Source organism: Ornithorhynchus anatinus, chromosome X5 (genome assembly GCF_004115215.2).
Source record: "Ornithorhynchus anatinus isolate Pmale09 chromosome X5, mOrnAna1.pri.v4, whole genome shotgun sequence".
NCBI classification, from domain to species: domain Eukaryota; kingdom Metazoa; phylum Chordata; class Mammalia; order Monotremata; family Ornithorhynchidae; genus Ornithorhynchus; species Ornithorhynchus anatinus.
In genome coordinates this window covers 12,233,169-12,242,766 of record NC_041753.1, presented here as the reverse complement: position 1 = coordinate 12,242,766, position 9,598 = coordinate 12,233,169, and the positions used below count along the sequence as shown (strand labels likewise).

The window sequence follows — 9,598 nt, the reverse complement described above, 5'->3', positions numbered from 1 at the left end:
TCAACCCCCACTTGAGTCCCAGCTATCTGCTACCAACTGGGGAGCAGTGGGAGGAAAGGAAAAGGGCTGAAGTGGGAAGCTAAAGCAGAGGAGTCTGTCCTTTTATCAGTTCTGTGAAGAATTTAACAGCTGGGAGTGGAGAGCTCTGAAGTGTAGAGGAGATGAGGTGACCACTCCCACTGCTTTTTTTATCGTATGTGTTAAGCACTTACTATGTGCCAGCCTCTGGCTAAGTATTGGGGTAGATACGAGGTAATCAGATTGGGCTCATGTTCTTAATCCCAGTTTTACAGATGAGTAACGGAGGGAAAAAGACGTTAAGTGACTCGTCCAAGGTCACACAGCAGACAAGTGGTGGAGCCAGGATTAAAACCCAACTCCCCTGACTTTCCGACCCATGCTCATTCCACGAGGCCACAGTCCTTCTCTGCTTCTCTACTTTCCTTTCTTCTCTCACTTTCCCTCCCTCTTTCTTTCCCTCTCTTCACTACTCTTTCTTCTCTAACCTTCCTTCCTCCCTCTCTCTCCCTCACTCCCCTTCACTATCCTCCACTTTCTCCCTCTGTCTTATCAGCCAACACCACATGTTTGGGATTTATTCAGGCTACAAGCTACCTGCCCTGAATGACATATCCTGCTGTCTTTAAATTAAGCTACTTCTTTCACAACAAGTTGCCCCCTAGTCCCCCAGACCCAAAACTATATAGTTAGCTGAATATATGTCATTTCTGCATAAATCTAGGGAAGAGTGTAGTCTCCCAAGCATTTAGTACAGGAATCTGCACACAGTAAATGCTCAATAAATATGATTGATTGATTGATGGGTGGGCAACTTTTTGCCCTCGGTGTTTTCATTATTCTTATATGACTAGCCAGTCAATCAATCAGTGGAATTTACTGAGTGTTTACTGTGTGCAGAAAAATGTACAAAGGATTTAAGAGAGTACAATCCCTCCCCTCAAGCAGCTTATATTCGAGTAGGGTAGACACACATTAAAATCAACTACACGTAGGGGGAAGCAGCAGAGTTTGAAGAACTGTACTTAAGTGGGAGTGGAAAGAATGAATGTGTCCAACCTGATTAACTTGTATCCACTCCAGCGTTTAGAACAGTGCTGGGCACATAGTACAGGCTTCACCAGTACCATAATTACTCTATTTAGGTGCTTAGTGTGTGAGGATTCCAGTGCATCTGTGATGGGGAAGTAGTGAAGTGGCAATATAGTCAGGGAAATAGTCATTTAGAATGGCCCACCTTTTCCGCTAGGAATCTAACCCAGATGATACAGATGTGAATTTGATTGGGGCTTGTAGTCTCAGCAAGCAAGGGATGAAACCAGCTCTTTCCTAATTGTTTTCAGCTTGTACCAGTGGCCAGTGTCTCCCTGAGGCTAATTCATTCATTCATTCAATCGTATTTATTGAGCACTTACTGTGTGCAGAGAACTGTACTAAATGCTTGGAATGTACAATTTGGCAACAGATAGAGATCATCCCTGCCTAACAACGGGCTCACAGTCTAAAAGAGGGAGACAGACAGCAGAACAAAACAAGTAGTCAGGCATCAATACCATCAAAACAGATAATTAGAATCATAGATATAGAGACATCATTAATAAAATAGAGTAATAAATAATATATACAAATATACACAAGTGCTGTGGAGAGGGGGAGTAGAGCAGATGGAGGGAGTAGGGGAGATGAGGAGGGGAGGAGGGGCGGAGGGAAAGGGAGGGCTCAATCTTGGAAGGCCTCCTGGAGGAGGTGACATCTTAGTAGGGCTTGAAGAGGGGACGAGAGTTAGTTTGGCAGATGTGAGGAGGGAGGGCGTTCCAGGTCAGTGGGAGGACATGGGCCAGGGGTCGACAGCAGAACAGGCGAGAATGAGGCACAGTGAGGAGGTGAGCGGCAGAGGAGCGGAGTGTACGGGGTGAGCGACAGAAGGAGAAAAGGGAGGTGAGGTAGGAGGGAGCCAGGTGATGGAGAGCTTTGAAGCTAAGGGTGAAGAGTTTTTGCTTCATGTGAAGGTTGATAGGCAACCACTGGAGGGTTTTGAGGAGGGGGGTGACAAGCCCAGAGCTTTTCTGTAGAAAGATAATCCAGGCGGCAGAGTGAAGTATAGACTGAAGCTGGGGGAGACTGTAGGATGGGAGATCAGGGAAGAGGCTGATGCAATAATCCAGTCGGGATATTATGAGAGCTTGTACCAGCAAGGTAGCAGTTTGGATGGAGAGGAAAGGGCAGATATTGGCGATGTTGTGAAGGTGAGACGGGCAGGTTTTGGGGACGGATTGGATGTGTGGTTACCTGGGGACTGAAAATGTAGCTCCTCCTGGAGCTAAGCAGTCACTGGGGAAGAGTGAGGCAAAGGCTGACTTGTCTGGCTTAGGGGATGGAATGCTACAAGAAGGCGCTTTGAGTAAAGCAGAATGAAACCCTTCGGTCTTTCCTAGGAACAAGGTACAAAACGCAGAAGATGTGGACTTTCCCCACTTATGGAAAACTTGGTCTGTCTTTGCAATATGACTATCAGTGCAATCAGCTGCCCCCCGCCCTTCTCCCCCTCCTTCGTTTTGCAGGGTTTGTTAATTGAAAAGTTGGACGTATCTTAGCTGGAATGAGGCAGTTGCTTACATCCGCTGTTTTTTCCTTCATTTGCTTGGAAATATACAGGATAGTAAATTGTGCTGAGAATGTAACAGTGTAATATTCAGTCAGCAGCAATTCTAGCTGATGGGATTCTTGGAAGATTCATCTGTAGCACAGTTAATATTTTACGCTGATAAAACACACATTACTCATTCAAATAAAATCTGGCTTGATCTGAAACCAGATTGTCCTCAGCTACCTTGCAACCTGAAGAGGTGTGTGAAGACTAGTTCCAGTTAACCAGAATCATATATGTGAGACAAAAAAACCCAACCAAAAGCACCCAAGGAATGTTTTTGTTCTGTATTCTCCCTCCCCTACCCCCGGGGCCATTGGGAATCTGCCCTGTGCGGTGGCTGCCTGGAACCTGAAGTGTAGTGATGCTAAGAAAGGTGACTAAGTGAAATAGCATGTTCTTGCTCAACATACCTCTTCCCTTGGGGTTCAGGAGTCACGTCTTCCCACTCGACTGACAAAAACAAGTTTCCCTTACTGCTTGAACTACAGGGCCAAAATCTGAGCTGGATTCTCTGAAGCCTTTAAGAGAAGCAGTGTGACCTCATGGAAAGAGCACTGACCTGGGCCTCAGAAGGACCTGGGTTCTAATCTTGGCTCGGCTACTTTTCATTCATTCAATCGTATTTATTGAGCGCTTACTGGGTGCAGAGCACTGTACTAAGTGCTTGGAAAGTACAGTTTGGCAACAGATAAAGACAATCCCTACCCAACAACGAGCTCACAGTCTAGAAGGGGGAGACAGGCAACGAAACAAAATAAGAAGACAGGCATCAGTATTATGAAAATAGATAAATAGAACTACTTTGCCTTGTGATGTCAGGCAAATCGCTTCACTTCTCTGGGACTCAGTTCCCTCATCTGTAAAATGGGCACTAAGGCTGTGACCGCCATATGGGAAGTGGACTATGTCCAACCTGATTAGCTTGTATCTACACCAGCTACTTACTACAGTACCTGGCACATAATAAGCACTTAACGCATACCATTTTTTTAAAAAAGCCTTTTGAGACATCAGAAGGGTTTGTCAGCTAAGCTCTTACTGTTTATTAACCCAACAGGAGGCAGAAAGACTACACCTTGATTCGCTTTTTTAGAGCCTTGGTGCAGATTGCAGGGCTGTCTCATGGCTAAGCACCAATGCAAATATCAATATTGATGTATGAATTATTGAAAAACATAGTCTAAACTGAGCTCAGACATCTATTAAAAATGTTTGACCTCTCTGAGAAGCTGATCAAGATCTTAAGATCATTCTACAGTGATATGGAGTCAGAATTAGAGGGGCCTTATCTGACCTCTTTCCCCATCAATACTCATGTAAAGCAAAGTCGTATACTAGATTTAATCTGGTTCAAAGTAGACCTTTTAGTTCAATGATGCGACAAGGAAGTTATGTGTGGAGTAGGATGTTAGGGGTGGTGATGTTCTTATTTTGTTGCAAGTAGTTTTGTGTTTGGGGTTTTTTTCGAGCCGAATGTCTTGGCTACTGCCTAAGAGACAGTGTCACAGAGAAATGCCCATCTGTTGTTCAGACTGGGGATTGTGGAACTATTTCTGCAGCGTTCCTTGTGGAACTCTTTGTTCTCCATCATCTTAACATTTATCTGCCTTGGCAGTTTGGTTGCACACTCAATGCAAGCTTGGAATATACATGGAGTATATATGCAACGAGGAGGCCATGTCTACTCCATGCATGGAGTAGGATGTGTGCAACCAGACTGCCGAGGCAGCAACACGTTCAGATCACGGAGAACAAAGAGTTCCGCCCTATTGGAAAGGGAAACTTAAACCACAATCCCTAGTACAAACAATGAATGGGCAATTCTCCGTTACACTGTCTCCTAGGCAGCAGCCAAGACATTGGGCCTAGCCAAATGTAGTTTCCAAGGTTGGTTTGTTGTAAATGACTCAAAACCAAAACAAAACACAAAACTACTTGCAACAAAATGAGAACAGCCCCATGAACAACATGCACGTAAATGAACTTAAGAAATGTACAACAGGTGATGGGGTGCCAACACAGAAGAGAGCCAAGTGATACAGATTGTCATGAACTAAGAAAATCTACACATCATTAAAGGTATTATATGGCCCAGTTCATGTTATCACACATAATAATAATAATTGTATTTATTAAGCACTTCCTATGTGCCAAGCACTGTACTAAGCCCTGGGATCAGTACCTCTGAAGAGTGAAGATAGAGACAGCCTCACCAAGACAAGGAGGGAAGCTTGAAGAGCTGGCAAAAGTATTTTGATACTCTCCTCAATGCACCTTTTGCTACTGAAGGTAAGGCCCTTCAAAATATAGGCAGACTTCCAACATGTAGAGATAGAATAATAATAATAATAACAATAATTGTATTAAGCACTTACTATGTGTCAAGAACTGGACTATGCACTTAATCAGGTCCCACATGGGGCACAGTCTAAATAGGAGGGAGGATGGGTATTGAATCCTCATTTTGCCGATGAGGGAAGAGAGAGAGAGTGTGGTATTCTTAAAGTGCTTACTATGTGCCAGGCACTGTACTAACCACTGGGGTAGATACAAGCTAACCAGGCTGGAACAGGCCCTATCCCACATGGGACTCACGGTCTTAATCACCTTTTTACAGATGAGGTAACTGAATCACAGAGAAGTTAAGGGACTTGCCTAAGGTCACATGGTAGACAAGTGGCAGAGCTGGAATCACAATCCAGTTCCCAATCAGAGCCATGAAAAATGGCCAAACACCTGGATCTTTTGGCCTATTTTCTGAGAACTACAAGCAAGGAGGGAACACCCTGCTTAAACTCATATACATGTGAATCTTCAGTACATGGAGCACTGGGGAGATGCCACAGTAGTATAATAATGATGATGGTATTTATTAAGCACTTACTATGTGCCCAGCACTCAGGTAGATACAAGATCATCAGATTGGACACAGTCTTTGTCCCACACAGGACTCACAGTCCAAGAGGGACAGAGAAAAGTTATTTTCTCCCCATTTTACAGATGAAGAAACTGAGAGGCACAGAGAAGTTAAATGACTTGCCCAGGTCAGACTACAGGCAAGTGGCAGAACTGGGACTAGAAATCAGGTGTCCTGATTCCCAGGCCCATATTCTCTCCACCGGGCCTTGCTGCTTCTTCAAGATCTCAAAGATCCCACCACCATTACTATCTTAAGAAGAAACGGGAAAGATCAGTTAGCGTTTATCAAGGCATTTCATTAATCACCCTTGCCAGTAAGATGCCGGCCAAAATACCCTTGAATCGACTACTAAAATAATATTCCTGGAATCAGAGTGTAGCTTCAGACAATAGCATGGCACAGTGGGTGTAATCTTTTCAGCACTTCAAGTACACAGACCTTACAGAACCATTTTATGCTATCAGTGTATCTGGACTCTGGAGATTGTTTAGAAAGTTTGGCTGTTCTGAAAAGTAAATAAGATTCAGAGATTCAAGATGGCACGGCATGGCTGGCTGGGTCATTTCCCTGTCCCATACTTTCCTCAGCTCCAATGGGGTAAAACAAGAATGTGTAATGGACCTGATCTAGCTCAATTTATTCCATGCAGTCCTACTGGAAGATATCAAAAGACACCTGAATGCAGTTGTCAGAATATGCTTCTACTCTTCCAACTCAACAAACTTCGAGCTTCATCCAAAGTCCTAGAGACAGACACACACAAGCATTATTGGATACAGATGCCTGAACACTGGAGGCTCACACCCTAGAAAACATTCAAATCAATCAATGAGATTATTGAGTGCATACTTTGTGCGGAGCACTGTACTAAGTGCTTAGCACTGAACTAAATGCTAGTAAAATGACCATAAACCCCTTCACTAAATCAGCTAGAGTTTATAGATTGACGATAAGTCTAAAAAAGAACAAAAACAAAAAATGAGATGATGTATCAGCCTGTGCCAGGGAAGCCATACACACAACAAAATTCTGTATTGACAATACAGAGCTAAATGGGGTCACAGAATTCCGATTTCTAGGCACTACACTGACTGATGCTAGACAAGGAAGTTAAGAATTGAATCAAGAAGGCCAGCGTATTATTTTGGACACTATCAGACCGAATATAGAAATAGTACGGTATTAGACTCCAAGCCTAATGAAAGATCTATAGAACTCAAATATTGTCCTTTGTTCCCTAGGCTGTGACAGCTGGACTCATCACAAATGCCACATTTGACTACTTGAGCAGTTCCATTAACATCACTTACTCAACATTAAATGGCAGAACAGGATCACCAACGATAGAGTCCTAGAATTAAGTCATTCTCCTAGAACCGAAGCTAGTCTCGTCACAATATAACTGCACTGGGTGGGACGTGAGGAAAATGGAGAAGCAGTGTGGCTTAGTGGATTAATCATGGTCTAGGAGTAAGAAGGACCTGGCTTCTAATTCTGGCTCTGTCACTTATCTGCTGTGTGACCTTGGGCAAGTCGCTTAACTTCTCTGTGCCTCAGTTACCTCATCTGTAAAATGCAGGTGAAGACTGTGAGCCCCATGTTGGACAGGGACTGTGTCCAATCTAATTCCCTTGTATTTACCCCAGTACCTGGCTCCTAGTAAATGCTTACCAAATACCATTAATGGATGACAGCAGGCTACCCAAACATCTGGTCTCTGGTGAACTGAAATTGGGAGAGCAAAAGCAAGGAGTTCAGAGGAAGTGTTTAAAGGATACTATAAAACAAACCCTCAAACAATACTGCATCCCACCTGAAATCTGGGAGAAAGTTGCCGTAGATAGGCTAGAAGAGTGCACTGCAGTCTTTTTTATGGTATTTGTTAAACGCTTGTTATGTGCCAGCAGGAACTGTGCTAAGCACTGGGGTGGATTCAAGCTTATCGGGCTGGACACAGTCCTTGTCCCACATGAGGCTCACAGTCTCCATCCCCATTTTACAGATGATGTAACGGAGGCCCAGAGAAATTAAATGACTTCCCCAAGGACACAGAGTGGACAAGTATCAGAGCCGGGATTAGAACTGAGGTCCTTCTGCGTACCAGGCCCGTGCTGTAATCAATCGTATTTACTGAGCACTTACTGGGTGCAGAGCACTGTACTAAGTGCTTGGGAGAGTATGATATAACAGAGTTGGTAGACTTGTTCCCTGCCTGCAATGAGCTTAGAGTCTTGCCTTGTCTTATGCTGTGGAATTGTTTCTGAACCACAGAGACACCTTGGACGCATCTCTTCCAGAACTCCCCACCTCCATCTGCAGTCATTCTGGTAGTGGATCCATAGCGTTTTCTTGGTAAAAATACGGAAGCGGTTTACCATTGCCTCCTTCCATGTAATAAACTCGAGCGTCTGCCCTCGACTCTCTACCGTGCCACTGCTGCCCAGCACAGGTGAGTTATGACTTGTAGCAGATTGCCTTCCACTCGCCAGCCACCATCCAAGCTAAGAATGGAATGGTTAGGCCTCTGCCTGACTCTCCCTCCTGTAGTGGAGACTGGTAAAGTACTGGGAACTCTCCAGGTGTGAACCTGAGAGGGCATTTCCAGTCTAGAGGACCTTTTTGAGAAGAACTTTTGAGAGAATTGTAAGACAAAACGGTCAAAGAATAAACCTTGCCGGGTGCTGCAAACAAAATGACAGCACAACAAGGAATAAATTGTGAATAAATTGTGAATAAATTGTGATTGGGACTGTGGATCCACATTGGCCCATTCAGTCATACACTGAATATGCATGTGTATATGTGCACACTGGGAAACTCATCTCGACAACATAGGAGCATAATCAAAAGTCCTTGAGTAGCTATTATACACAAATGACTGCATGCTGGAAGATGCTTATGAACTTCTCTCTGCATGCAGTACGAGCTCAGTAAATATCATTGATTGACTGCTAATAGCTAGGGATTCACAACTAGCCTGAAGAAGGATTGAGATTATGCACAAATTTATATCTGGGAAAACCCTGTACTCAGCTAAGGATGCCCATTAACAACACAGAACTTGTATTTTTTTATGTTATCAGTTAAGCACTATGTGCCAATCACTGTTCTAAGTACTGAGGTAGATTCAGTTGATCAGACTGGACATAGTCCCTGTCCCATATGGGGTTCACATTTTAAACTGGATGGAAGTGAATGCCGTCCATGAATTTTATTACCTCCGTAACACACTCTCCAATAATGAAAAGATAAGTTGAATCAAGAAGGCTGCTATGCCCTTTGGGAGTTGGAAAAACTATACCAACAAGCACTTAGTACAGTGCTCTGCACACAGTAAGTGCTCAATAAATACAATTGAATGAATGAATAGCAACATTGACCAAGATTCAGACTAAAGTGCCCCACAGTATTTGTGAGGTCCCACCTTCTTTCTGGCTACGAACCCTAGACCCAAAACAAACATCAAAATCCGACTTCTAGAGCATTTCTACCTCTGATACCTATGTGCTATCATTAGCATCAGATGGCAAGACAGGATCATAAACAGTCAGGTCCTGGAATACAGTCAGACCCCAAGCATTGAAACAATGTTCACTCTATCACACTTTCACTATATGAGACTGGTGAGGAGAATGGGTGACAGCGGGATATTCCGATAGATACCCTAGAATGAGTGGAAATGGAGTGACCCTAAACAGAGTGGACAGAACAAATACTTTAAAGACACAGTGAAGCCAAACTCCAAGCAGTTTGGCAAAGCAGTGGGGCAGTTGGGAGACAGCAGCAGAAGACAATTCATCCTGACCCAGACAAGTAGAAATTGGGATAATTCTTTTTGAGCGGGCGCTTTAGGAAGATTATGACACAGCACAAAAAAGTAATGGGGCATCATGTCCTGTGGATATTGACAAATGAAGTAGGAGTCCAGTGCTCTGCACACAGTAAGTGTTCAATAAATACCTCTGATGATTGATCGATTTACATTTCCATTATAGAAGAGATTGGGCATT

At 43.7% G+C, this 9,598-nt stretch overlaps 1 non-coding gene across 1 annotated transcript; it reads right to left on the bottom strand.

The window, feature by feature from the left end:
* Positions 1–8,047: 8,047 nt before the first annotated feature.
* Positions 8,048–8,185, bottom strand: LOC114808505. The gene has a single exon (XR_003756353.1). It is a non-coding gene; the product is annotated as a small nucleolar RNA SNORA7 (small nucleolar RNA).
* Between the last annotated feature and the right edge of the window lie 1,413 nt (positions 8,186–9,598).